The sequence below is a fragment of the Anas acuta genome, chromosome 4, assembly GCF_963932015.1.
Source record: "Anas acuta chromosome 4, bAnaAcu1.1, whole genome shotgun sequence".
Taxonomy (NCBI): Eukaryota; Metazoa; Chordata; class Aves; order Anseriformes; family Anatidae; genus Anas; species Anas acuta.
This window is the reverse complement of record NC_088982.1, coordinates 45,550-70,108: the sequence shown is the minus strand read 5'-3', so window position 1 is coordinate 70,108 and position 24,559 is coordinate 45,550. Positions and strand designations below refer to the sequence as shown.

General features: G+C 50.4%; 4 long non-coding RNA genes across 4 annotated transcripts; all 4 read left to right on the top strand.

The window, feature by feature from the left end:
- The first annotated feature begins 9,166 nt into the window (after positions 1–9,166).
- On the top strand, positions 9,167–10,469 carry LOC137855178 (uncharacterized). The gene is made up of 4 exons (XR_011095565.1): positions 9,167–9,540; positions 9,985–10,047; positions 10,207–10,290; positions 10,391–10,469. It is a non-coding gene; the product is annotated as an uncharacterized lncRNA (long non-coding RNA).
- A 1,338-nt stretch (positions 10,470–11,807) lies between these two features.
- Positions 11,808–13,579, top strand: LOC137855177 (uncharacterized). Its single transcript, XR_011095564.1, has 3 exons — positions 11,808–12,414; positions 12,585–12,637; positions 13,023–13,579. It is a non-coding gene; the product is annotated as an uncharacterized lncRNA (long non-coding RNA).
- Positions 13,580–15,889: 2,310 nt separating this feature from the next.
- Positions 15,890–17,192, top strand: LOC137855176 (uncharacterized). The gene is made up of 4 exons (XR_011095563.1): positions 15,890–16,263; positions 16,708–16,770; positions 16,930–17,013; positions 17,114–17,192. It is a non-coding gene; the product is annotated as an uncharacterized lncRNA (long non-coding RNA).
- A 695-nt stretch (positions 17,193–17,887) lies between these two features.
- LOC137855333 (uncharacterized) lies at positions 17,888–20,495 on the top strand. Its single transcript, XR_011095684.1, has 4 exons — positions 17,888–19,181; positions 19,307–19,359; positions 19,737–19,830; positions 20,406–20,495. It is a non-coding gene; the product is annotated as an uncharacterized lncRNA (long non-coding RNA).
- Positions 20,496–24,559: the final 4,064 nt, after the last annotated feature.

Here is a 24,559-nt window from a genome sequence, read left to right as displayed (position 1 = left end):
GGCGGCCGAGGGGAGCTCATGCCCGGTGACGCCCGAGGGCGCCCCTCTGCCGCCACCTGCTGGTGGAAAAGGGGTACTGCAGGCGGCCGAGGGGAGCTCATGCCCGGTGACGCCCGAGGGCGCCCCTCTGTCACCACCTGCTGGTGGAAAAGGGGTACTGCAGGCGGCCGAGGGGAGCTCATGCCCGGTGACGCCCGAGGGCGCCCCTCTGCCGCCACCTGCTGGTGGAAAACGAGTACTGCAGGCGGCCGAGGGGAGCTCATGCCCGGTGACGCCCGAGGGCGCCCCTCTGCCGCCACCCGCTGGTGGAAAAGGGGTACTGCAGGCGGCCGAGGGGAGCTCATGCCCGGTGACGCCCGAGGGCGCCCCTCTGCCGCCAGCTGCTGGTGGAAAAGGGGTACTGCAGGCGGCCGAGGGGAGCTCATGCCCGGTGACGCCCGAGGGTGCCCCTCTGCCGCCACCTGCTGGTGGAAAAGGGGTACTGCAGGCGGCCGAGGGGAGCTCATGCCCGGTGACGCCCGAGGGCGCCCCTCTGCCGCCACCTGCTGGTGGAAAAGGGGTACTGCAGGCGGCCGAGGGGAGCTCATGCCCGGTGACGCCCGAGGGCGCCCCTCTGCCGCCACCTGCTGGTGGAAAAGGGGTACTGCAGGCGGCCGAGGGGAGCTCATGCCCGGTGACGCCCGAGGGCGCCCCTCTGCCGCCACCTGCTGGTGGAAAAGGGGTACTGCAGGCGGCCGAGGGGAGCTCATGCCCGGTGACGCCCGAAGGCGCCCCTCTGCCGCCACCTGCTGGTGGAACAGGGGTACTGCAGGCGGCCGAGGGGAGCTCATGCCCGGTGCCGCCCGAGGGCGCCCCTCTGCCGCCACCTGCTGGTGGAAAAGGGGTACTGCAGGCGGCCGAGGGGAGCTCATGCCCGGTGACGCCCGAGGGCGCCCCTCTGCCGCCACCTGCTGGTGGAAAAGGGGTACTGCAGGCGGCCGGGGCGAGCTCATGCCCGGTGACGCCCGAGGGCGCCCCTCTGCCGCCACCTGCTGGTGGAAAAACGGGTACTGCAGGCGGCCGGGGGGAGCTCATGCCCGGTGACGCCCGAGGGCGCCCCTCTGCCGCCACCTGCTGGTGGAAAACGAGTACTGCAGGCGGCCAGGGTCTGTGCACGCGCGTTGCTTATTACGTCTTTTTTTTTTTTTGATGTGTAATTTCCTACGCTCCTAGATTTTTCTTCATATGTAAATGAAAGGTCCGTGCTAATTCCCGTTGAAAATATTTCGTTTACTTTCTTGGTTGTATTGTCCTTTCTATGTTCAAAGCTGAGGCAAAAATAGGGTAAATTTTGCTTCTAGAAACACCGCAGTTCTTTTGTCTGCACTCCGCATGCTGTAAACTAGGGATAGGTGACAAATAAATAAAAAAATAAATAAAAGAACACAGCTGCTGCTCCTGCTCTCTTTCTTGTGCTTTGCCCCCTCCTCTTTCCCAGGTGATTGGGTTTGGGTGCTGGGCGGGGCCAAATGTTATACGAGCCCTAGGCGTTCTATCAGAGAGCTCCTTCTGCGTGGGCTGCTCTTTGGGGTCGGTGCTTTGTTTATTCTTCTGTTAGCTACATGCAGGGTTCTTTTCGTGGGTCAGAGTCTTGTACGATATTTTAGAGGAAACCAATCTAGTAGTACGTGCATTTATTGCATGAAGCTCTTTGGAGGTGATTAATTGTTATAGCACTTTTATGGATAGGATGTCAATGTTATTTTGTGTGTTTGCTTTGTTGTTCTATGTCCCTCATGATTTTTGCAGGGTTATAGGGCAGATGCCACCAGGTCTACCCCTTTTGTTGTTTTTGTTTTGTTTGATTTATTTTTCTTATTTTCTTTTTCGGAAGGGGGTTTGGGATTTGAGCGTCCTATTTTTTGGGGTTTGGGATTTGAGCATCTTAATTTTGTGGGTGTGGGATTTGAGCGTCTTAAGTGTTTGGGTTAGGGCTTTTAGGCATAGGACTTCAGGGGTTTAGTGTGGTGGATAGTTTGGCTTAGGTCTGTAGGGGTTTCGAGGATTTTTAGGGTTAGGGCTTGCGGCTTTTTTGTGTAAGGGCGGTAAGGGCTAGGGTTACAGGGAGTGCTGTTAAATGGAGTTCTCGACAACTCGGCCTCTGATTGGCCGTGCCGGCTGCCCAGGGAATGCTGGTAGGTGTAGTTTTCCGGCACAAGGCTTCCAGTAGGCTGCGTTGAGTGCCCAGAGCGTGCCGGGAAATGTAGTTCTGGGACTCCGGACTTCCGGGAGGCCATGTTGGGTGCCCAGAGCTTACCGGGAAATGTAGTTCTGGGACTCCGAACTTCCGGGAGGCCATGTTGGGTGCCCAGAGCATACCGGGAAATGTAGTTCTGGGACTCCGGACTTCCGGGAGGCCATGTTGGGTGCCCAGAGCACACCGGGAAATGCAGTTCTCGGGGACTAGGGCTGGGGCTAGGGTTAGAGCTTAGGGTGAGGGTTGGGGTTAGGGTTAGGGCTAGTGAATGCTGGTTCTCTGTGTTTGCAGATGACGGTGAGCGTGTGTAAACTAATTCCAGTTGAAGAAGTTTCAGTTACTTGCTTGGTGACATTATCAGTTCAACATTAAAAGCTGCAGCAAAAGCAAAAGGGGAGTTTTGCTTCTAGAAACACCACAGGTCTCTTGTCTGCTCTCGGAATGTTTTTGAGATAAACCAGATTTTAAAAAACAAAGGAAAAAAAAAAAAAAACACAGCTGCTTCTTTTGCTCTCTTCCTACTTTCTTGTGCTTTGCCCCTCCCCTTTCCCAGGTGATTGGGTTTGAGTGCTGGGCGGGGCCGAATGGTATATGAGCCCCAGGCATGCTATCAGAGAGCTCCTTGTGCTTGGGCTGCTCTTTGGGGTAAGTGCTTTGGTTTTCCTTCAGTCAGTTGCAGGGTTCTCTAGGCAGACTGGAGCCTATGGATTTCTGGATTTTAAGTGCTTGGAATTCACTCAGTAGCGGGATGTTTAGTAGGGGCTGCTGGCTCACTGTTTTTTTTGGGATGGTGGGATACTCTTCTGTTTTTGAGCTATGTTTTAATCTCTAGATGTATGAACCCACTTGTGTAACTCTTCTGAGGACTAAAACCAGCTTGATTGAATGCTACATATGGCTTGGCAGCGTAGATGCGGCGTTACCAAGACACTGAGCAGAGTTGTATCAGAGTCACCTCTTTCATCTGCAAAGGGTAAGTCTGCGACTACCCCTGCCGAGGCTGCTGTGTGTGCATGTCTTTTTGGCATTTGTGGAGCTCGGTTGTTTTTTTTTTTTGTGTATGTTTTAACTTTCTGTTTTTCTGAGCAGTAAATAGTGTGTGTGCTGAGCGTGGTTGGCAGGAGGAGGTGGGGAGCTGCTCAGGACTGGTAGGTTTGGTTTCTAGGAGTGTGCGGCATCCTTCCTGTGTGATGCGACTGATTGTTGGGTGGGAACGTTCCAGCTCATATGTCTTAAGCAATGTAGCTTGTGTAGTGTGTGTTGTGTGGCCCGGGTGCAGCTTGCTGTGGTGTTGTGAGTGAACAATCTCAGAGCTGGTGAGCAGCTGAAGTACCGGAGCTGGGAAGAGAGAGGTATTGCAGCAGGTACGCTGTGGCTGTGAGGCGCCTCAGAGTGTGCATTTCTCTTGTCTCTGCAGGTGCTTTGTGCAATTGTGGAGAGGGAAGGGAAATCTTCATGTCAGGAAGCTCTGAGGGAAGGTGAGAGGTGTCAGCCTGGTCATGCCTTATCCGAAGCAAAGGGAAGACGCTCAGGTGTTTCCCTGTGAGGGTCCGAGGTGAGGCTGATTGGGATAGAGGAGCAGTGTGGCAGGTGGGTGCTTGCAAGCACCGCGGTCATTGTATCCTTTTGTGTTCCCAGGTGGCGTGGGTGATGCTGGCCGCTCCTTTCAAGCTTGGACCTAATTTGCAGGTCCAGAGGCAAGTGGAGTGCTGTTTTGAAAGGATAAAAGTAAAGCTGGGGTTGCTTATGTTGTTGAGGAACGGGTGCTACTGCTGGCAGCTGAATGTTTATCTTCTGCCTGTGTCTTTCCTTTGTTCAGGCTGAAATGCAGCGTGCAGTGCGCAGTGCAGGACGTCTCGACCCAAGCTGCCTCTGCAGTGACTCTGGTGTGTGATGAGCAGAGGTAACTGTTGTTTTTGGGGCGTGGTTGTCACTGCAGTTATTTTCCTACATCCAATAGAGTAAAACTCCAGTTTGCCTTTTAGAGGTGCTATAAGTGGGTAAGGAGAAGAGATGGAAGCATGTGCCACGTGGGGCAGGCAAGCGGCTGAGGTACAGGAGGGGATGAGAGTATGTGATTTTTTTCTGGGGATGGAATGGAATTGATTTTGTTGGTGTATAATCTGTTCTGCTCTTGGATTTTTCTTTCTAAGTTTAAAAAAAATAATAAAATTTGAGCTAATTCCAGTTAAGAAAGTTTCAGTTACTTGCTGGGTCGTATTGTCCTTTTAATATTCAAAGCTTCAGCGAAAGCATGGGGATTGTTGCTTTTAGAAACACCTCAGGTCTCATCTGCACTCTGCATTCTGTTGAGCTAAAGCAGATCCCCCCCAAAAAAAAGAAACAGGTAAACAAAAAAAAAAAAAACAAACACACACACACAAATGAAGAACAAAATAAAACACCATTGGTAGACTTGTTCTGAATGCAACTATCATTTAATCCCTTTGTTGTCCCAGGTGATGTGGATGATACTGGCTGCACTGTTGGAGCTTGGACTCGGAGAGGAACACGTGAGCACAATCGTACGTTGCATCAGCAGTAGTCAGCATTGTGGAGAAGGTGAGCAATGGGGCTGGCGTGCTAGTGAATGCTCTTTCTCTGTTTTTGCAGCTGATGATGAGCCTTCAGTTGACTAAGATGACAAACGGTGCCTGTGCATTTCTTGAGGCGGAGGAACTTTACCATGCAGCAGCCTGAGAGCTAAGTTGGGGGGCGCCTGGTATTTGCATATCTGGGGCGGCTAATGGGAGCTGGGAGCCAGAGCAGCGTGGTGCCTGCTGGCTGAATATACTTGGTGCCGCTGTGAGGGTGGTTGAGGCTGGGTCACGTTCAGGGTGCTTGTGGCTGGGTCACCAGGCTAATAGAAGAGGCAGGATTATTTTGTAGTGTGAGTGCGTGCGCCAGGCAGGACAGTTTCCTTCTGTTCGTCTGTCTTGTAGTGTTGCTTCTACAATGTCTGTTCTGTGCTTCTCAGGTCTTGATATCCTCCTAACTTTTTACACCGGACTGACTAGACAGGGGACTTGGTAGCGGTGCTGAAGGGCCTCAATGCTTGTTTTGTCATCGTGATTCTGATTCGAGCACTTCTTGTCTTGCAGTCGCTGCTTGAACTGCAGATCTGTTTCAGGTCTTGTGCATCATATTCGGTTTGAGATCGCGTCTGTTTCCATCCTCACTCTTGCAGAAGTCATCTGGGCCACATCAGGAGCTCTTGCTTGGGAATCGAATTCCTAAGTGTGTTCTTAGGGGGTTTTCACTCCCCATCCTTCCGGTCTCTTGTCTTGAAGGCAGGCTTTTTAGGCCTCCATCATCCCAGTTCTGGAAGCTGCTTCCAGTCGCGTGTCGTGACATTTGAGTCTCTGGTAGGGTCTGGTGCAGAGCACCTGTATCTGACTTGCTGTTGCCATAGGGCTTTCCTTTTGGGGGTCACTTTTTCTTGCGCCATGTGTTGTGTGTTTTGTTTGTAGTGTTTGTGGTGTGCCTGTGTGTGTATGTGTTTGGTCTGGAGCTGTCCTGCCTGGCAGTTAGTGATGACAGCTAACATGGCATTGCATGGGTGTACTAATACATTGTCTGGACTGTTTTGGCGAAGACATCCGGTCTGCCTCTGGGCACGTACTGAAGGGCAGCTGGCACAGTCATCTCTGTGGTGTTTGGCAGATGTTGGGCGTGGGAGATTTGAGCTGCTTGCGAGCAGCTGCTCGCATAGCACTGGAACGGTGTGCTTGAGGAGGTCTGTCGAATCTTGAAAGCTTACAGATATGGGGTTTTGAAACTTTTTTTATTTCTATGCTGTCCCCAGTAGAGCGTAAACCTTTGGAGGAACCTGTCACAGGAAAGAGCTCCTTCTGGAACTGTTCAGCACTCGGTAGGCAGCTCGGTGACTGGCTTGATCTACTTCTGAGGTGCTGAGGTATGGGGGCTTCTGTTTTGAAACGATAATATTGTAAATGGGGTCCCTTTGTGTTGTTGAGCGATGGGTGCTAATGCTAGCAGCTGAATGATTGATTCTCTTGTGACTGTTTTCATTTGTTAAAGCTGAAACACAGTGTACGACACGGGACTTGACGACCAGAGCTGCTTTTGGCAAGGTGAGTAATGAACAGCTATAGAAGGTAATTTAGTGGTGCAGTTTTCACTGCAGTCACTTAACTACACCAAGTACAGTAAAAATCCTGTTTATATTTCAGGGGTGTTGTAGCTGGCCTAAGAGAGCAGATGGAAGCATCTTCCTCGAGGGCAGGTGAGGGCGCCGAGGTAAGGGAGCAGATGAGAGTAACTGTCCCAGCTGTGCTGTGGCTTTGGATGCTGCTTCAGCCTATGCTTTTGTTTCTCTTTTGCAGGTGTCTCGCACAGGTTGAGTGGGGCCAAGCTGCACTCTGAAGAGCAGCACGAGAAGGGCGGGCTGGTTGTGAGCTGGATTGGAGCAGAACTGCCAAGTAGCATGAGGTGAGTGCGAAGGGTCTTGCTTTGCAGGTGCCATGGCAGGCTCTCCACAGAAGCGGTTGAGGATTTGAGAAGAGGTTGCGGATGATCAAGGAGCGACACGTGCAGGGATGGCTTGAAAACGGTATGGCCGCTTTCTCTTCTGTTTATCAGGTGTCCCAGGCAACGTGGGCTGTGATGTTAGTCTTCAGAATCGGAACAAAGCGGGTGCTGATGGCTGTCTTCTTTGGTAGGCAAGGAGGTGCCCAAAGCCCTGTCTTGTGTAGCCTGAGCACGCCTCGCTGAGTATGAAGCTTGATTTCCAGCAGTTCTGAAAACTGTGTTGAGGCTGAAATGCTGTTTCTGTGTTTGGGTTGGGCTTGTACCTTGGTGAGTGTAGGGATGGGTTTTAATTTGGTGCAGTGGAGGGCCTGGCCCCAGTGTCCTGTAGTGTGTTTTGACCCGTGAGCATAGCCTTTTGGTTTTCAGATAGCCTACTGAAGTAAGTGATTTTTCCTGTGAGTGGAATGGAATTGAATTCTTCTTTGGCGCATAATCTGTTCTGCTCCTAGAGTTTTCTTCCTGCGTAAATACAAGTCTGCGCTAAATCCGGCTGAAAAAGCTTCATTTACTTGCGTGGTAGTATTGTCCTTTCAGTATTCAAAGCTGCAGCAAAAGCATGGGGATTTTTGTTTCTAGAAACACCCCAGTTCTCCTGTCTGCACTCTGCATGCTGTTGAGCTAAGCCTTATAAGGAAGTTAATAAAACCACAGCTGCTGCTGCTCCTCTTTCTGCTTTTTTTATGCTTTCCCCCTGCACTTTCCCAGGTGATTGGCTTCAGGTTCCAGGTGGGACCTAATGGTAACTGAGTTGAAGGTATGCCATCAGAGAGCTCCTTCTGCCTGGGCTGCACTTTTGGATAAGCGCTTTGTTTTTCCTTCAGTCTTTTGGAGGGTTCTTTAGGTGGGTCAGATTCTATGGACTGATGCATTTTGAAGTCGAAACCGGTACTCCTATCTTTTTGAGGTGAAAACTGGTAGGATCCGTCATAGTAAAGGAATCTAGTAGTAGGCGCCTGTATTGCACGCAGCTCTTCCTCAGGTGAGTAGTTGTTATGGCAGTTTTACGGATAGTATGGTGATGTTACTTTGTGTGTTTGCTCTGTGGTTCTGGGTCCCTTCTGATTTTTGCAGAATTACGGGGCTTTCTGTGAGCCTTTAAATCTATGTCAAATCTTATCAAAGTCATAACCTCGCTGTCAAAGTGATGCAGCAGGGTTTAGGAGAAATGTATGATGGAGGCTGCCTGTGTGAGCGTGTATCTGAAAATGGCAGCAGTGGGCACGTAAGGGGTAGTCTGTTTCAAGTTTAGGGACAGTTTGTTATATTTCTGGAGCTTTTGCCTGTGTGTTTTCTGTCTGTCGAGTGTTCAGACCTTGCAGCCTTTTAGTCTTGATGTCCTTGAATTGACATATTAGAAGTATGTTTATTAGGTGTTTCCAGGTAGTTGTTTTTGGGAAACAGTGGGGTAATGTCTCTTGACCGCATAAGTGCAGTAGTGCCTGGAGAGTGAGCAGGCTCACCTTCTTCCTCTCTGCAGAATAAGTCCGCCCGGGCCCATTTCGGCGCGGCGCCGCCCGGGCCCATTTCGGCGCGGCGCCGCCCGGGCCCATTTCGGCGCGGCGCCGCCCGGGCCCATTTCGGCGCGGCGCCGCCCGGGCCCATTTCGGCGCGGCGCCGCCCGGGCCCATTTCGGCGCGGCGCCGCCCGGGCCCATTTCGGCGCGGCGCCGCCCGGGCCCATTTCGGCGCGGCGCCGCCCGGGCCCATTTCGGCGCGGCGCCGCCCGGGCCCATTTCGGCGCGGCGCCGCCCGGGCCCATTTCGGCGCGGCGCCGCCCGGGCCCATTTCGGCGCGGCGCCGCCCGGGGCCATTTCGGCGCGGCGCCGCCCGGGGCCATTTCGGCGCGGCGCCGCCCGGGGCCATTTCGGCGCGGCGCCGCCCGGGGCCATTTCGGCGCGGCGCCGCCCGGGGCCATTTGTCCTGTGGAGCTACTGAGCAGCTGAGGTAAAGGAGTTTTGAACAGAGAGGTATTGCACAGTAGCATGTTGCATCAGTAGTAGTGAGCGTTGCCCAAGAGGTGGGTATCAGGGCTGGCGTTCTAGTGAATGCTGGTTCTCTGTTTTTGCAAGTGATGATGAACCTGTTTGACTTAATTCTATTTGAAAAAGTTCCAGTTACTGGCCTGGTCGTGTCGTCCTTTCAATGTTAAAAACTGCAGCAAAAGCATGGGGATTGTTGCTTCTAGAAACACCACAGGTCACCTGTCTGCTCTCTGCATGTTTTTCAAGTAAAGCAGATCTTAAAATAAAATAAAATAGTAATGAAAAAAATAAAAAACAGCTGCTGCTGCTCCTTTCTTTCTACTTCCTTGTGCTTTGCCCCTCCCCTTTTCCAGGTGATTGGGTTTGGGTGCTGGGCGGGGCCGAATGGTATATGAGCCCCAGGCATGCTATCAGAGAGCTCCTTCTGCCTGGGCTGCTCCTTGGGGTAAGTGCTTTGTTTTTCCTTTAGTCAGTTGCAGGGTTCTCTAGGCAGGCTGGAGTTTATAGATTTCTAGAATTTTTAAGTGCTTGGAATTCACTTAGGAGAGGGATGTTTAATAGAGGTTTCTGGCTCACTGTTTTTTGGTGTGGTGGGTTGCTCTTCTGTTTTTGAGCTAAATTTATTCTCTAGATGCATAGACCTACTTCTGTAATTTTCCAGAGGACTAAAACCAGCTGCATTTCATGCTACATGTGGCTTGGCAGGGTAGATGCAGCATTGCCAAGAGACTGAGCAGGGTTGTATCAGAGTCACCTCTTTCATCTGCAAAGGGTAAGTTTGATTACCCCTGCCGAGGCTGCTGTGTGTGCATGTCTTTTTGGCATTTGTGGAGCTCAGTTGTTTTTTGTGTGTGTATGTTTTAACTTTCTGTTTTTCTGAGCAGTAGATAGTGTGTTTGCTGAGTGTGGTTGGCAGGAGGAGGTGGGGAGCTCCTCAGGACTGGTAGGTTTGGTTTCTCGGAGAGTACGGCAGCCTTCCTGTGTGATGCGACTGATTGTTGGGTGGGAACGTTCCAGCTTGTGTGTCTTAGGCAATGTAGCCTGTGTAGTGTGTGTTGTGTGGCCTGGGCAGATTTTGCAGTGGTGCTGTGAGTGAAGAATCTGAGTTAGAGGTGGTGAGCAGCTGAAGTACCGGAGCTGGGAAGAGAGAGGCATTGCAGCAGGTACGCTGTGGCTGTGAGGTGCCTCAGAGTGTGCTTTTCCCTTGTCTCTGCAGGTGCTTTGTGTGCAGTCGTGGACAGGGAAGGGATATCCTCGTGTGATGGAGCTCTGAGGGAAGGTGAGTGTTGCCAGCCTGGTCATGCCTTATCCGAAGCGAAGTGAAGACGCTCAGGTGTTTCCCTGTGAGGGTCTGAGGTGAGACTGTTTGGGATAGAGGAGCAGCGTGGCAGGTGGGTGCTTGCAAGCACAGTGTCGTTTTGTCCTTTTGTGTTCCCAGGTGTTGTGGATGATGGTGGCCGCTCCTTTCAAGCTTGGACCTAATTTGCAGGTCCAGAGGCAAGTGGAGTGCTGTTTTGAAAGGGTAAAAGTAAAGCTGGGGTCGCTTATGTTGTTGAGGGATGGGTGCTACTACTACTGGCAGCTGAATGTTTATCTTCTGCCTGTGTCTTTCCTTTGTTCAGGCTGAAATGCAGTGCGCAGTGCAGGACGTCTCGACCCGAGCTGCCTCTGCAGTGACTCTGGTGCGTGATGAGCAGAGGTAACTGTTGTTTTTGGGGTGTGGTTGTCACTGCAGTTATTTTCCTATGTCCAATAGAGTAAAACTCCAGTTTGCCTTTTAGAGGTGCTATAAGTGGGTAAGGAGAAGAGATGGAAGCATGTGCCACGTGGGGCAGGCAAGCGGCTGAGGTACAGGAGGGGATGAGAGTATGTGATTTTTTTCTGGGGATGGAATGGAATTAATTTTGTTGGTGTATAATCTGTTCTGCTCCTAGATTTTTCTTTCAATGCAAATAAAAGTATGAGCTAATTCCAGTTAAGAAAGTTCCAGTTACTTGCTGGGTCGTATTGTCCTTTTAATATTCAAAGCTGCCGCAAAAGCATGGGGATTGTTTCTTCTAGGTACTCCACAGTTCTCGTTTGCATTCTGCATGCTGTTGAGCTAAAGCAGATTTAAAAAAAAAAAAAAAAAAAAAATACAAGAAACACACACACAAACAACAACAACAAGAAACCACGATTGGGTTATTTGTTCTGAATGCAACTATCATTTAATCCCTTTGTTGTCCCAGGTGATGTGGATGATACTGGCTGCACTGTTGGAGCTTGGACTCGGAGAGGAACACGTGAGCACAATCGTACGTTGCATCAGCAGTAGTCAGCATTGTGGAGAAGGTGAGCAATGGGGCTGGCGTGCTAGTGAATGCTCTTTCTCTGTTTTTGCAGCTGATGATGAGCCTTCAGTTGACTAAGATGACAAACGGTGCCTGTGCATTTCTTGAGGCGGAGGAACTTTACCATGCAGCAGCCTGAGAGCTAAGTTGGGGGGCGCCTGGTATTTGCATATCTGGGGCGGCTAATGGGAGCTGGGAGCCAGAGCAGCGTGGTGCCTGCTGGCTGAATATACTTGGTGCCGCTGTGAGGGTGGTTGAGGCTGGGTCACGTTCAGGGTGCTTGTGGCTGGGTCACCAGGCTAATAGAAGAGGCAGGATTGTTTTGTAGCGTGAGTGCGTGCGCCAGGCAGGACAGTTTCCTTCTGTTCGTCTGTCTTGTAGTGTTGCTTCTACAATGTCTGTTCTGTGCTTCTCAGGTCTTGATATCCTCCTAACTTTTTACACCGGACTGACTAGACAGGGGACTTGGTAGCGGTGCTGAAGGGCCTCAATGCTTGTTTTGTCATCGTGATTCTGATTCGAGCACTTCTTGTCTTGCAGTCGCTGCTTGAACTGCAGATCTGTTTCAGGTCTTGTGCATCATATTCGGTTTGAGATCGCGTCTGTTTCCATCCTCACTCTTGCAGAAGTCATCTGGGCCACATCAGGAGCTCTTGCTTGGGAATCGAATTCCTAAGTGTGTTCTTAGGGGGTTTTCACTCCCCATCCTTCCGGTCTCTTGTCTTGAAGGCAGGCTTTTTAGGCCTCCATCATCCCAGTTCTGGAAGCTGCTTCCAGTCGCGTGTCGTGACATTTGAGTCTCTGGTAGGGTCTGGTGCAGAGCACCTGTATCTGACTTGCTGTTGCCATAGGGCTTTCCTTTTGGGGGTCACTTTTTCTTGCGCCATGTGTTGTGTGTTTTGTTTGTAGTGTTTGTGGTGTGCCTGTGTGTGTATGTGTTTGGTCTGGAGCTGTCCTGCCTGGCAGTTAGTGATGACAGCTAACATGGCATTGCATGGGTGTACTAATACATTGTCTGGACTGTTTTGGCGAAGACATCCGGTCTGCCTCTGGGCACGTACTGAAGGGCAGCTGGCACAGTCATCTCTGTGGTGTTTGGCAGATGTTGGGCGTGGGAGATTTGAGCTGCTTGCGAGCAGCTGCTCGCATAGCACTGGAACGGTGTGCTTGAGGAGGTCTGTCGAATCTTGAAAGCTTACAGATATGGGGTTTTGAAACTTTTATTTTTATTTCTATGCTGTCCCCAGTAGAGCGTAAACCTTTGGAGGAACCTGTCACAGGAAAGAGCTCCTTCTGGAACTGTTCAGCACTCGGTAGGCAGCTCGGTGACTGGCTTGATCTACTTCTGAGGTGCTGAGGTATGGGGGCTTCTGTTTTGAAACGATAATATTGTAAATGGGGTCCCTTTGTGTTGTTGAGCGATGGGTGCTAATGCTAGCAGCTGAATGATTGATTCTCTTGTGACTGTTTTCATTTGTTAAAGCTGAAACACAGTGTACGACACGGGACTTGACGACCAGAGCTGCTTTTGGCAAGGTGAGTAATGAACAGCTATAGAAGGTAATTTAGTGGTGCAGTTTTCACTGCAGTCACTTAACTACACCAAGTACAGTAAAAATCCTGTTTATATTTCAGGGGTGTTGTAGCTGGCCTAAGAGAGCAGATGGAAGCATCTTCCTCGAGGGCAGGTGAGGGCGCCGAGGTAAGGGAGCAGATGAGAGTAACTGTCCCAGCTGTGCTGTGGCTTTGGATGCTGCTTCAGCCTATGCTTTTGTTTCTCTTTTGCAGGTGTCTCGCACAGGTTGAGTGGGGCCAAGCTGCACTCTGAAGAGCAGCACGAGAAGGGCGGGCTGGTTGTGAGCTGGATTGGAGCAGAACTGCCAAGTAGCATGAGGTGAGTGCGAAGGGTCTTGCTTTGCAGGTGCCATGGCAGGCTCTCCACAGAAGCGGTTGAGGATTTGAGAAGAGGTTGCGGATGATCAAGGAGCGACACGTGCAGGGATGGCTTGAAAACGGTATGGCCGCTTTCTCTTCTGTTTATCAGGTGTCCCAGGCAACGTGGGCTGTGATGTTAGTCTTCAGAATCGGAACAAAGCGGGTGCTGATGGCTGTCTTCTTTGGTAGGCAAGGAGGTGCCCAAAGCCCTGTCTTGTGTAGCCTGAGCACGCCTCGCTGAGTATGAAGCTTGATTTCCAGCAGTTCTGAAAACTGTGTTGAGGCTGAAATGCTGTTTCTGTGTTTGGGTTGGGCTTGTACCTTGGTGAGTGTAGGGATGGGTTTTAATTTGGTGCAGTGGAGGGCCTGGCCCCAGTGTCCTGTAGTGTGTTTTGACCCGTGAGCATAGCCTTTTGGTTTTCAGATAGCCTACTGAAGTAAGTGATTTTTCCTGTGAGTGGAATGGAATTGAATTCTTCTTTGGCGCATAATCTGTTCTGCTCCTAGAGTTTTCTTCCTGCGTAAATACAAGTCTGCGCTAAATCCGGCTGAAAAAGCTTCATTTACTTGCGTGGTAGTATTGTCCTTTCAGTATTCAAAGCTGCAGCAAAAGCATGGGGATTTTTGTTTCTAGAAACACCCCAGTTCTCCTGTCTGCACTCTGCATGCTGTTGAGCTAAGCCTTATAAGGAAGTTAATAAAACCACAGCTGCTGCTGCTCCTCTTTCTGCTTTTTTTATGCTTTCCCCCTGCACTTTCCCAGGTGATTGGCTTCAGGTTCCAGGTGGGACCTAATGGTAACTGAGTTGAAGGTATGCCATCAGAGAGCTCCTTCTGCCTGGGCTGCACTTTTGGATAAGCGCTTTGTTTTTCCTTCAGTCTTTTGGAGGGTTCTTTAGGTGGGTCAGATTCTATGGACTGATGCATTTTGAAGTCGAAACCGGTACTCCTATCTTTTTGAGGTGAAAACTGGTAGGATCCGTCATAGTAAAGGAATCTAGTAGTAGGCGCCTGTATTGCACGCAGCTCTTCCTCAGGTGAGTAGTTGTTATGGCAGTTTTACGGATAGTATGGTGATGTTACTTTGTGTGTTTGCTCTGTGGTTCTGGGTCCCTTCTGATTTTTGCAGAATTACGGGGCTTTCTGTGAGCCTTTAAATCTATGTCAAATCTTATCAAAGTCATAACCTCGCTGTCAAAGTGATGCAGCAGGGTTTAGGAGAAATGTATGATGGAGGCTGCCTGTGTGAGCGTGTATCTGAAAATGGCAGCAGTGGGCACGTAAGGGGTAGTCTGTTTCAAGTTTAGGGACAGTTTGTTATATTTCTGGAGCTTTTGCCTGTGTGTTTTCTGTCTGTCGAGTGTTCAGACCTTGCAGCCTTTTAGTCTTGATGTCCTTGAATTGACATATTAGAAGTATGTTTATTAGGTGTTTCCAGGTAGTTGTTTTTGGGAAACAGTGGGGTAATGTCTCTTGACCGCATAAGTGCAGTAGTGCCTGGAGAGTGAGCAGGCTCACCTTCTTCCTCTCTGCAGAATAAGTCCGCCCGGGCCCATTTCGGCGCGGCGCCGCCCGGGCCCATTTCGGCGCGGCGCCGCCCGGGCCCATTTCGGCGCGGCGCCGCCCGGGCCCATTTCGGCGCGGCGCCGCCCGGGCCCATTTCGGCGCGGCGCCGCCCGGGCCCATTTCGGCGCGGCGCCGCCCGGGCCCATTTCGGCGCGGCGCCGCCCGGGCCCATTTCGGCGCGGCGCCGCCCGGGCCCATTTCGGCGCGGCGCCGCCCGGGCCCATTTCGGCGCGGCGCCGCCCGGGCCCATTTCGGCGCGGCGCCGCCCGGGCCCATTTCGGCGCGGCGCCGCCCGGGCCCATTTCGGCGCGGCGCCGCCCGGGCCCATTTCGGCGCGGCGCCGCCCGGGCCCATTTCGGCGCGGCGCCGCCCGGGCCCATTTCGGCGCGGCGCCGCCCGGGCCCATTTCGGCGCGGCGCCGCCCGGGCCCATTTCGGCGCGGCGCCGCCCGGGCCCATTTCGGCGCGGCGCCGCCCGGGCCCATTTCGGCGCGGCGCCGCCCGGGCCCATTTCGGCGCGGCGCCGCCCGGGCCCATTTCGGCGCGGCGCCGCCCGGGCCCATTTCGGCGCGGCGCCGCCCGGGCCCATTTCGGCGCGGCGCCGCCCGGGCCCATTTCGGCGCGGCGCCGCCCGGGCCCATTTCGGCGCGGCGCCGCCCGGGCCCATTTCGGCGCGGCGCCGCCCGGGCCCATTTCGGCGCGGCGCCGCCCGGGGCCATTTCGGCGCGGCGCCGCCCGGGGCCATTTCGGCGCGGCGCCGCCCGGGGCCATTTCGGCGCGGCGCCGCCCGGGGCCATTTCGGCGCGGCGCCGCCCGGGGCCATTTGTCCTGTGGAGCTACTGAGCAGCTGAGGTAAAGGAGTTTTGAACAGAGAGGTATTGCACAGTAGCATGTTGCATCAGTAGTAGTGAGCGTTGCCCAAGAGGTGGGTATCAGGGCTGGCGTTCTAGTGAATGCTGGTTCTCTGTTTTTGCAAGTGATGATGAACCTGTTTGACTTAATTCTATTTGAAAAAGTTCCAGTTACTGGCCTGGTCGTGTCGTCCTTTCAATGTTAAAAACTGCAGCAAAAGCATGGGGATTGTTGCTTCTAGAAACACCACAGGTCACCTGTCTGCTCTCTGCATGTTTTTCAAGTAAAGCAGATCTTAAAATAAAATAAAATAGTAATGAAAAAAATAAAAAACAGCTGCTGCTGCTCCTTTCTTTCTACTTCCTTGTGCTTTGCCCCTCCCCTTTTCCAGGTGATTGGGTTTGGGTGCTGGGCGGGGCCGAATGGTATATGAGCCCCAGGCATGCTATCAGAGAGCTCCTTCTGCCTGGGCTGCTCCTTGGGGTAAGTGCTTTGTTTTTCCTTTAGTCAGTTGCAGGGTTCTCTAGGCAGGCTGGAGTTTATAGATTTCTAGAATTTTTAAGTGCTTGGAATTCACTTAGGAGAGGGATGTTTAATAGAGGTTTCTGGCTCACTGTTTTTTGGTGTGGTGGGTTGCTCTTCTGTTTTTGAGCTAAATTTATTCTCTAGATGCATAGACCTACTTCTGTAATTTTCCAGAGGACTAAAACCAGCTGCATTTCATGCTACATGTGGCTTGGCAGGGTAGATGCAGCATTGCCAAGAGACTGAGCAGGGTTGTATCAGAGTCACCTCTTTCATCTGCAAAGGGTAAGTTTGATTACCCCTGCCGAGGCTGCTGTGTGTGCATGTCTTTTTGGCATTTGTGGAGCTCAGTTGTTTTTTGTGTGTGTATGTTTTAACTTTCTGTTTTTCTGAGCAGTAGATAGTGTGTTTGCTGAGTGTGGTTGGCAGGAGGAGGTGGGGAGCTCCTCAGGACTGGTAGGTTTGGTTTCTCGGAGAGTACGGCAGCCTTCCTGTGTGATGCGACTGATTGTTGGGTGGGAACGTTCCAGCTTGTGTGTCTTAGGCAATGTAGCCTGTGTAGTGTGTGTTGTGTGGCCTGGGCAGATTTTGCAGTGGTGCTGTGAGTGAAGAATCTGAGTTAGAGGTGGTGAGCAGCTGAAGTACCGGAGCTGGGAAGAGAGAGGCATTGCAGCAGGTACGCTGTGGCTGTGAGGTGCCTCAGAGTGTGCTTTTCCCTTGTCTCTGCAGGTGCTTTGTGTGCAGTCGTGGACAGGGAAGGGATATCCTCGTGTGATGGAGCTCTGAGGGAAGGTGAGTGTTGCCAGCCTGGTCATGCCTTATCCGAAGCGAAGTGAAGACGCTCAGGTGTTTCCCTGTGAGGGTCTGAGGTGAGACTGTTTGGGATAGAGGAGCAGCGTGGCAGGTGGGTGCTTGCAAGCACAGTGTCGTTTTGTCCTTTTGTGTTCCCAGGTGTTGTGGATGATGGTGGCCGCTCCTTTCAAGCTTGGACCTAATTTGCAGGTCCAGAGGCAAGTGGAGTGCTGTTTTGAAAGGGTAAAAGTAAAGCTGGGGTCGCTTATGTTGTTGAGGGATGGGTGCTACTACTACTGGCAGCTGAATGTTTATCTTCTGCCTGTGTCTTTCCTTTGTTCAGGCTGAAATGCAGTGCGCAGTGCAGGACGTCTCGACCCGAGCTGCCTCTGCAGTGACTCTGGTGCGTGATGAGCAGAGGTAACTGTTGTTTTTGGGGTGTGGTTGTCACTGCAGTTATTTTCCTATGTCCAATAGAGTAAAACTCCAGTTTGCCTTTTAGAGGTGCTATAAGTGGGTAAGGAGAAGAGATGGAAGCATGTGCCACGTGGGGCAGGCAAGCGGCTGAGGTACAGGAGGGGATGAGAGTATGTGATTTTTTTCTGGGGATGGAATGGAATTAATTTTGTTGGTGTATAATCTGTTCTGCTCCTAGATTTTTCTTTCAATGCAAATAAAAGTATGAGCTAATTCCAGTTAAGAAAGTTCCAGTTACTTGCTGGGTCGTATTGTCCTTTTAATATTCAAAGCTGCCGCAAAAGCATGGGGATTGTTTCTTCTAGGTACTCCACAGTTCTCGTTTGCATTCTGCATGCTGTTGAGCTAAAGCAGATTTAAAAAAAAAAAAAAAAAAAAATACAAGAAACACACACACAAACAACAACAACAAGAAACCACGATTGGGTTATTTGTTCTGAATGCAACTATCATTTAATCCCTTTGTTGTCCCAGGTGATGTGGATGATACTGGCTGCACTGTTGGAGCTTGGACTCGGAGAGGAACACGTGAGCACAATCGTACGTTGCATCAGCAGTAGTCAGCATTGTGGAGAAGGTGAGCAATGGGGCTGGCGTGCTAGTGAATGCTCTTTCTCTGTTTTTGCAGCTGATGATGAGCCTTCAGTTGACTAAGATGACAAACGGTGCCTGTGCATTTCTTGAGGCGGAGGAACTTTACCATGCAGCAGCCTGAGAGCTAAGTTGGGGGGCGCCTGGTATTTGCATATCTGGGGCGGCTAATGGGAGCTGGGAGCCAGAGCAGCGTGGTGCCTGCTGGCTGAATATACTTGGTGCCGCTGTGAGGGTGGTTGAGGCTGGGTCACGTTCAGGGTGCTTGTGGCTGGGTCACCAGGCTAATAGAAGAGGCAGGATTATTTTGTAGTGTGAGTGCGTGCGCCAGGCAGGACAGTTTCCTTCTGTTCGTCTGTCTTGTAGTGTTGCTTCTACAATGTCTGTTCTGTGCTTCTCAGGTCTTGATATCCTCCTAACTTTTTACACCGGACTGACTAGACAGGGGACTTGGTAGCGGTGCTGAAGGGCCTCAATGCTTGTTTTGTCATCGTGATTCTGATTCGAGCACTTCTTGTCTTGCAGTCGCTGCTTGAACTGCAGATCTGTTTCAGGTCTTGTGCATCATATTCGGTTTGAGATCGCGTCTGTTTCCATCCTCACTCTTGCAGAAGTCATCTGGGCCACATCAGGAGCTCTTGCTTGGGAATCGAATTCCTAAGTGTGTTCTTAGGGGGTTTTCACTCCCCATCCTTCCGGTCTCTTGTCTTGAAGGCAGGCTTTTTAGGCCTCCATCATCCCAGTTCTGGAAGCTGCTTCCAGTCGCGTGTCGTGACATTTGAGTCTCTGGTAGGGTCTGGTGCAGAGCACCTGTATCTGACTTGCTGTTGCCATAGGGCTTTCCTTTTGGGGGTCACTTTTTCTTGCGCCATGTGTTGTGTGTTTTGTTTGTAGTGTTTGTGGTGTGCCTGTGTGTGTATGTGTTTGGTCTGGAGCTGTCCTGCCTGGCAGTTAGTGATGACAGCTAACATGGCATTGCATGGGTGTACTAATACATTGTCTGGACTGTTTTGGCGAAGACATCCGGTCTGCCTCTGGGCACGTACTGAAGGGCAGCTGGCACAGTCATCTCTGTGGTGTTTGGCAGATGTTGGGCGTGGGAGATTTGAGCTGCTTGCGAGCAGCTGCTCGCATAGCACTGGAACGGTGTGCTTGAGGAGGTCTGTCGAATCTTGAAAGCTTACAGATATGGGGTTTTGAAACTTTTATTTTTATTTCTATGCTGTCCCCAGTAGAGCGTAAACCTTTGGAGGAACCTGTCACAGGAAAGAGCTCCTTCTGGAACTGTTCAGCACTCGGTAGGCAGCTCGGTGACTGGCTTGATCTACTTCTGAGGTGCTGAGGTATGGGGGCTTCTGTTTTGAAACGATAATATTGTAAATGGGGTCCCTTTGTGTTGTTGAGCGATGGGTGCTAATGCTAGCAGCTGAATGATTGATTCTCTTGTGACTGTTTTCATTTGTTAAAGCTGAAACACAGTGTACGACACGGGACTTGATGACCAGAGCTGCTTTTGGCAAGGTGAGTAATGAACAGCTATAGAAGGTAATTTAGTGGTGCAGTTTTCACTGCAGTCACTTAACTACACCAAGTACAGTAAAAATCCTGTTTATATTTCAGGGGTGTTCTAGCTGGCTTAAGAGAGCAGATGGAAGCATCTGCCTTGAGGGGAGGTGAGGGCGCAGCTGAGAGTAACTGTCCCAGCTGTGCAGTGGCTTTGGATGCTGCTTCAGCCTATGCTTTTGTTTCTCTTTTGCAGGTGTCTCGCACAGGCTGAGTGGGGCCAAGCTGCACTCTGAAGAGCAGCACGAGAAGGGCGGGCTGTTTGTGAGCTGGATTGGAGCAGAACAGCCAAGTAGCACGAGGTGAGTGCGAAGGGTATCCATCTTGCTTTGCAGGTGCCATGGCAGGCTCTCCACAGAAGCGGTTGAGGATTTGAGAAGAGGTTGCAGATGATCAAGGAGCGACACGTGCAGGGATGGCTTGAAAACGGTATGGCCGCTTTCTCTTCTGTTTATCAGGTGTCCCAGGCAACGTGGGCTGTGATGTTAGTGTTCAGAATCGGAACAAAGCAGGTGCTGAAATGCTGTGTCTGTTTTTTTTGTGTTGGGGTTGCACCTTGGTGAGTGTAGGGATGGGTTTTAAGTGGGTGCAGCAGAGGGCCTGGCCCCAGTGTCCTGTAGTGTGTTTTGACCCATCAGCATAGCCTTTTGGTTCTCAGGTAGCCTACTAAAGTAAGTGATTTTTCCTGCGAGTGGTATGGAATTGTTTTTTTTTTTTTTGCCGTGAAATCTGTTCTGCTCCTTGATTTTTCTTTTTATGTAAATAAAAGATCGAGCTAATTCCAGATGGAAAAAAAAAATCAGTTACTTTCTTGATCATTTTGTCCTTTTAATATTTGAAGCTGCAGCAAAAGCATGGGGGTTTTTGTTTCTAGAAACACCCTAGCTCTCCTGTCTGCACTCTGCATGCTGTTGAGCTAAGCCATATAAATAAGTAAATAAACCACAGCTACTGCTCCTTTCTGGTTTTTTTTTTTTTGTGCTTTCCCCCTTGCACTTTCCCAGGTGATTAGCTTCAGGTTCCATGTGGGACCTAGTGGTAACTGAGTTGCAGGTATTCCATGACAGAGCTCCTTCTGCCTGGGCTGCTTTTTGTGGTAAGTGCTTTGTTTTTCACTCAGTCAGTTTCAGGGTTTTTTAGGTGGGTCAGAGTCTATGGACTGATGCGTTTTCCAGTAGAAACCGGTACGCGTATCTTTTTGAGGTGGCAACTGGTAGGATCTGTCACTGTAAAGCAATCTAGTAGTAGTATGTGCCTGTATTGCACGCAGCTTTTCCTCAGGTGAGTAGTTGTTATGGCAGTTTTACGGATAGTATGGTGATGTTACTTTGTGTGTTTGCTTTGTGGTTCTGGTTCCCTTCTGATTTTTGCAGAATTACGGGGCTTTTTGTGAGTCTTTGCCTGTATGTCAAATATTATCAAAGTCACAACCTTGCTGTTAAAGTGATGGAGCAGGGTTTAGGAGAAGTGTATCATGGAAGCTCCCTGTGTGAGCGTGTATCTGAAAATGGCAGCAGTGGGAATGTAAGGGGTAGTCTGTTTCAAGTTTAGGGACAGGTTGTTACATTTCTGGAGGATTTGCCTGTGTGTTTTCTGTCTGTCGAGTCTTTAGACCATAAAGCCTTCTAGGCTTTATGTCCTTGAATTTACGTATTAGAAGTACGTTTATGAGGGGTTGCCAGGTACGTTGTTCTTGGGAAACTGTGGGGTATGGTTCCTTGAGTGCATAAGTGCAGTAGTGACAAGAGTGAGCAGGGCCACCTTCTTCATCTCTGCAGAATAAGTCTGTTCGGGCACACTTCTCAGGTAAATGTAGTGAGCAGATGAGGGAAAGGAGCTGGGAACAGAGAGGTATTGCACAGTAGCATGTTGCATCAGTAGTAGTCAGCGTTGCGGAGGAGGTGGGTGTCAGTGCTGGCGTGCTAGTGAATGCTGGTTCTCTGTTTTTGCAAGTGATGATGAACATGTTTGATGTAATTCCATTTGCAAAAGTTCCTGTTATTTGCTGGGTTGTGTTGTCCTTTCAATGTTAAAAGCTGCAGCAAAAGCATGGGGATCGTTGCTTCTAGAAACACCCTAGGTCTCCTGTCTGCTCTCTGCATGTTTTTCAAGTAAAGCAGATCTTAAAAAAAAAAAAAAAAAAAAAAAAAAAAACAAAGAAAATAATAAAAAACAGCTGCTGCTGCTCCTGCTTTCTTTCTACTTCCTTGTGCTTTGCCCCTCCCCTTTTCCAGGTGATTGGGTTTGGGTGCTGGGCGGGGCCGAATGCTATATGAGCCCCAGGCATGGTATTAGAGAGCTCCTTCTGCCTGGGCTGCTCCTTGGGGTAAGTGCTTTGTTTTTCCTTCAGTCGGTTGCAGGGTTCTTTAGGCAGGCTGGAGTTTATAGATTTCTATAATTTTTAAGTGCTTGGAATTCACTTAATAGAGGGATGTTTAATAGAGGTTTCTGGCTCACTGTTTTTTTGGGATGGTGGGATACTCTTCTGTTTTGAGCTGTATTTTAATCTCTAGATGTATAAACCCACTTGTGTAATTCTCCAGAGGACTAAAACCAGCTTGATTGCATGGTACCTGTGGCTTGGTAGCGTAGATGCAGCATTACCAAGAGCCTGAGCAGGGTTGTATCAGAGTCACCTCTTTCATCTGCACAGGGTACGTCTGTGATTACCTCTGCCGAGGCTGCTGTGTGCGCATGTCTTTTTGGCATTTGTGGAGCTCGGTTGTTTTTTTTGTGTGTGTGTATGTTCTAAGGTTTTTGGTTTTTTTTTTGAGGGGTGAATAGTGTGTGTGCTGAGCGTGGTTGGCAGGAGGAAGCGGGGAGCTGCTCAGGACTGGTAGGTTTGGTTTCTAGGAGTGTGCGGCAGCCTTCCTGTGCGATGCGACTGATTGTTGGGCGGGAATGTTCCAGCTGGTGTGTGTTGGGCAATGTAGCTTGTGTAGTGTGTGTTGTGTGGCCCCATTGGAGCTTGCTGTGGTGCTGTGAGCGAAGAATCTGAGTTAGAGCTGGTGAGCAGCTGAAGTGCCAGAGCTGGGAAGAGGGAGGTCTTGCAGCAGGTACGCTGTGGCTGTGAGGTGCCTCAGAGTGTGCGTTTCTCTTGCCTCTGCAGGTGCTTTGTGCAGTTGTGGAGAGGGAAGGGAAATCCTCATGTCATGAAGCACTGAGGGAAGGTGAGTGGTGTCAGCCTGGTCATCCCTTATCCGAAGCGAAGGAAAGGTTGTTTGGTGCTTGTTTTGGCATATGATATCTTTTGCTCCTAGATCTTTCTTTCTATGTACAAAAAAAAGAAGTAAAAAAAAAAAAAAAAAAATGGTTGAGCTATTTGCAGTTAAGAAAGTTCCAGGTAATTGCTGGGTCGTATTGTCCATTTAATATTCAAAGTTGCAGCAAAAGCATGGGGATTGTTCCTTCTAGAAACACCCCAGTTCTCTTGTTTGCAGTTTGCATTCTGTTGAGCTAAAGCAGATTTCAAAAAACAAACAACAATAAAATTCTACCATTGGGTGATGTGTTGTGAAGGCAATGATCATTTAATCGCTTTGTTTTCCTAGGTGGTGTGGATGATACTGGCTGCACTGTTAGAGCTTGGATTCGGAGAGGAAGAGGTGAGCAGAACCGTATGTTGCATCAGCAGTAGTCAGCATTGTGGAGCAGGTGGGCATCGTGGCCGGCGTGTTAGTGAATGCTGTTACTCTGTTTTTGCAGCTGATGGTGAGCCTTCAATTGACTAAGATGACAATCGGTGCCTGTGCATTTCTTGAGGCGGAGGGACTTTACCATCCAGCAACCTGAGAGCTAAGTTGTGGGGCACCTGGTATTTGCATATCTGGGGTGGCTAATGGGAGTTGGGAGCCCGAGCAGGATGGAGCCAGCTGGCTGAATAGACTTGGTGCCCCTGTGAGGGTGGTTGAGGCTGGGTCACGTTCAGGCTGCTTGTGGCTGGGTCACCAGGCTAATAGAAGAAGAGGGATTATTTTGTAGCTTGAGTGCGTGCGCCAGGCAGGACAGTTTCCTTCTGTTCATCTGTCTTGTAGTGTTGCTTCTGCAGTGTCTGTTCTGTGCTTCTTGGGTCTTGATATCCTCCTGGCTTTTTACACCGGACTGACCAGACAGGCGACTTGGTAGCGGTGCTGAAGGGCCTCAGTGCTTGTTTTGTCATCATGGCTCTGATCAAGCAGCAACTGCAAGACAAGAAGTGCTCGAAAGTGCAGATCTGTTTCATGTCTTGTGCATCATATTTGGTTTGAGATCACATCTGTTTCCATTCTCACTCTTGCAGAAGTCATCTGGGCCACGTCAGGAGCTCTTGCTTGGGAATTGATTTCCTGAGCGTTGTCTTAGGGGGTTTTCAGTCCCCATCCTTCCGGTCTCTTGTCTTGAAGGTAGGCTTTTTAGGCCTCCATCATCCCAGTTCTGGCAGTTGCTTCCAGTCGCGTGTCCTGACATTTGAGTCTCTGGTAGGGTCTGGTGCAGAGCACCTGTTCTGACTTGCTGTTGCCGTAGGGCTTTCTTTTAGGGGGTCACTTTTTCTTGCGCCTTGTGTTGTGTGTTTTGTTTGTAGTGTTTGTGGCGTGCCTGTGTGTGTATGTGTTTGGTCTGGAGCTGTCCTGCCTGGCAGTTAGTGATGACAGCTAACGTGGCACTGCATGGGTGTGCTAATACATTGTCCAGACTGTGTTGGCGAAGACATCTGGTCTGCCTCTGGGCACGTACTGAAGGGCAGCTGGCACAGTCATCTCTGGTGGTTGGCAGATGGGGATTTGGGAGAGTATATCTGCTTGTGAGCAGCTGCTCGCATAGTGCTTAAACGGTGTGCTTGAGGAGGTCTGTTGAATCTTGAAAGCTTACAGATATGGGGTTTTGAAATGTTTATTTTTATTTCTTTCCTGTCCCCATTAGAGTGTAAACCCTAGGAGGAACCTGTCACAGGAAAGAGCTCCTTCTGGAACTGTTCAGCACTCAGTAGACAACTTTTGTTTAATTTGTTTAAGGTGAAACACAGTGTACAACACGGGACTTGACCATAGCTGCTTTTGGCAAGGTGAGCGATGAACAGATGTAGCAGGTACTTTAGGGGTGCAGTTGTCACTGCAGTTACTTAACTACACAAAGTACAGTACAAATCCTGTTTATATTTCAGGGGTGTTGTAGCTGGCCT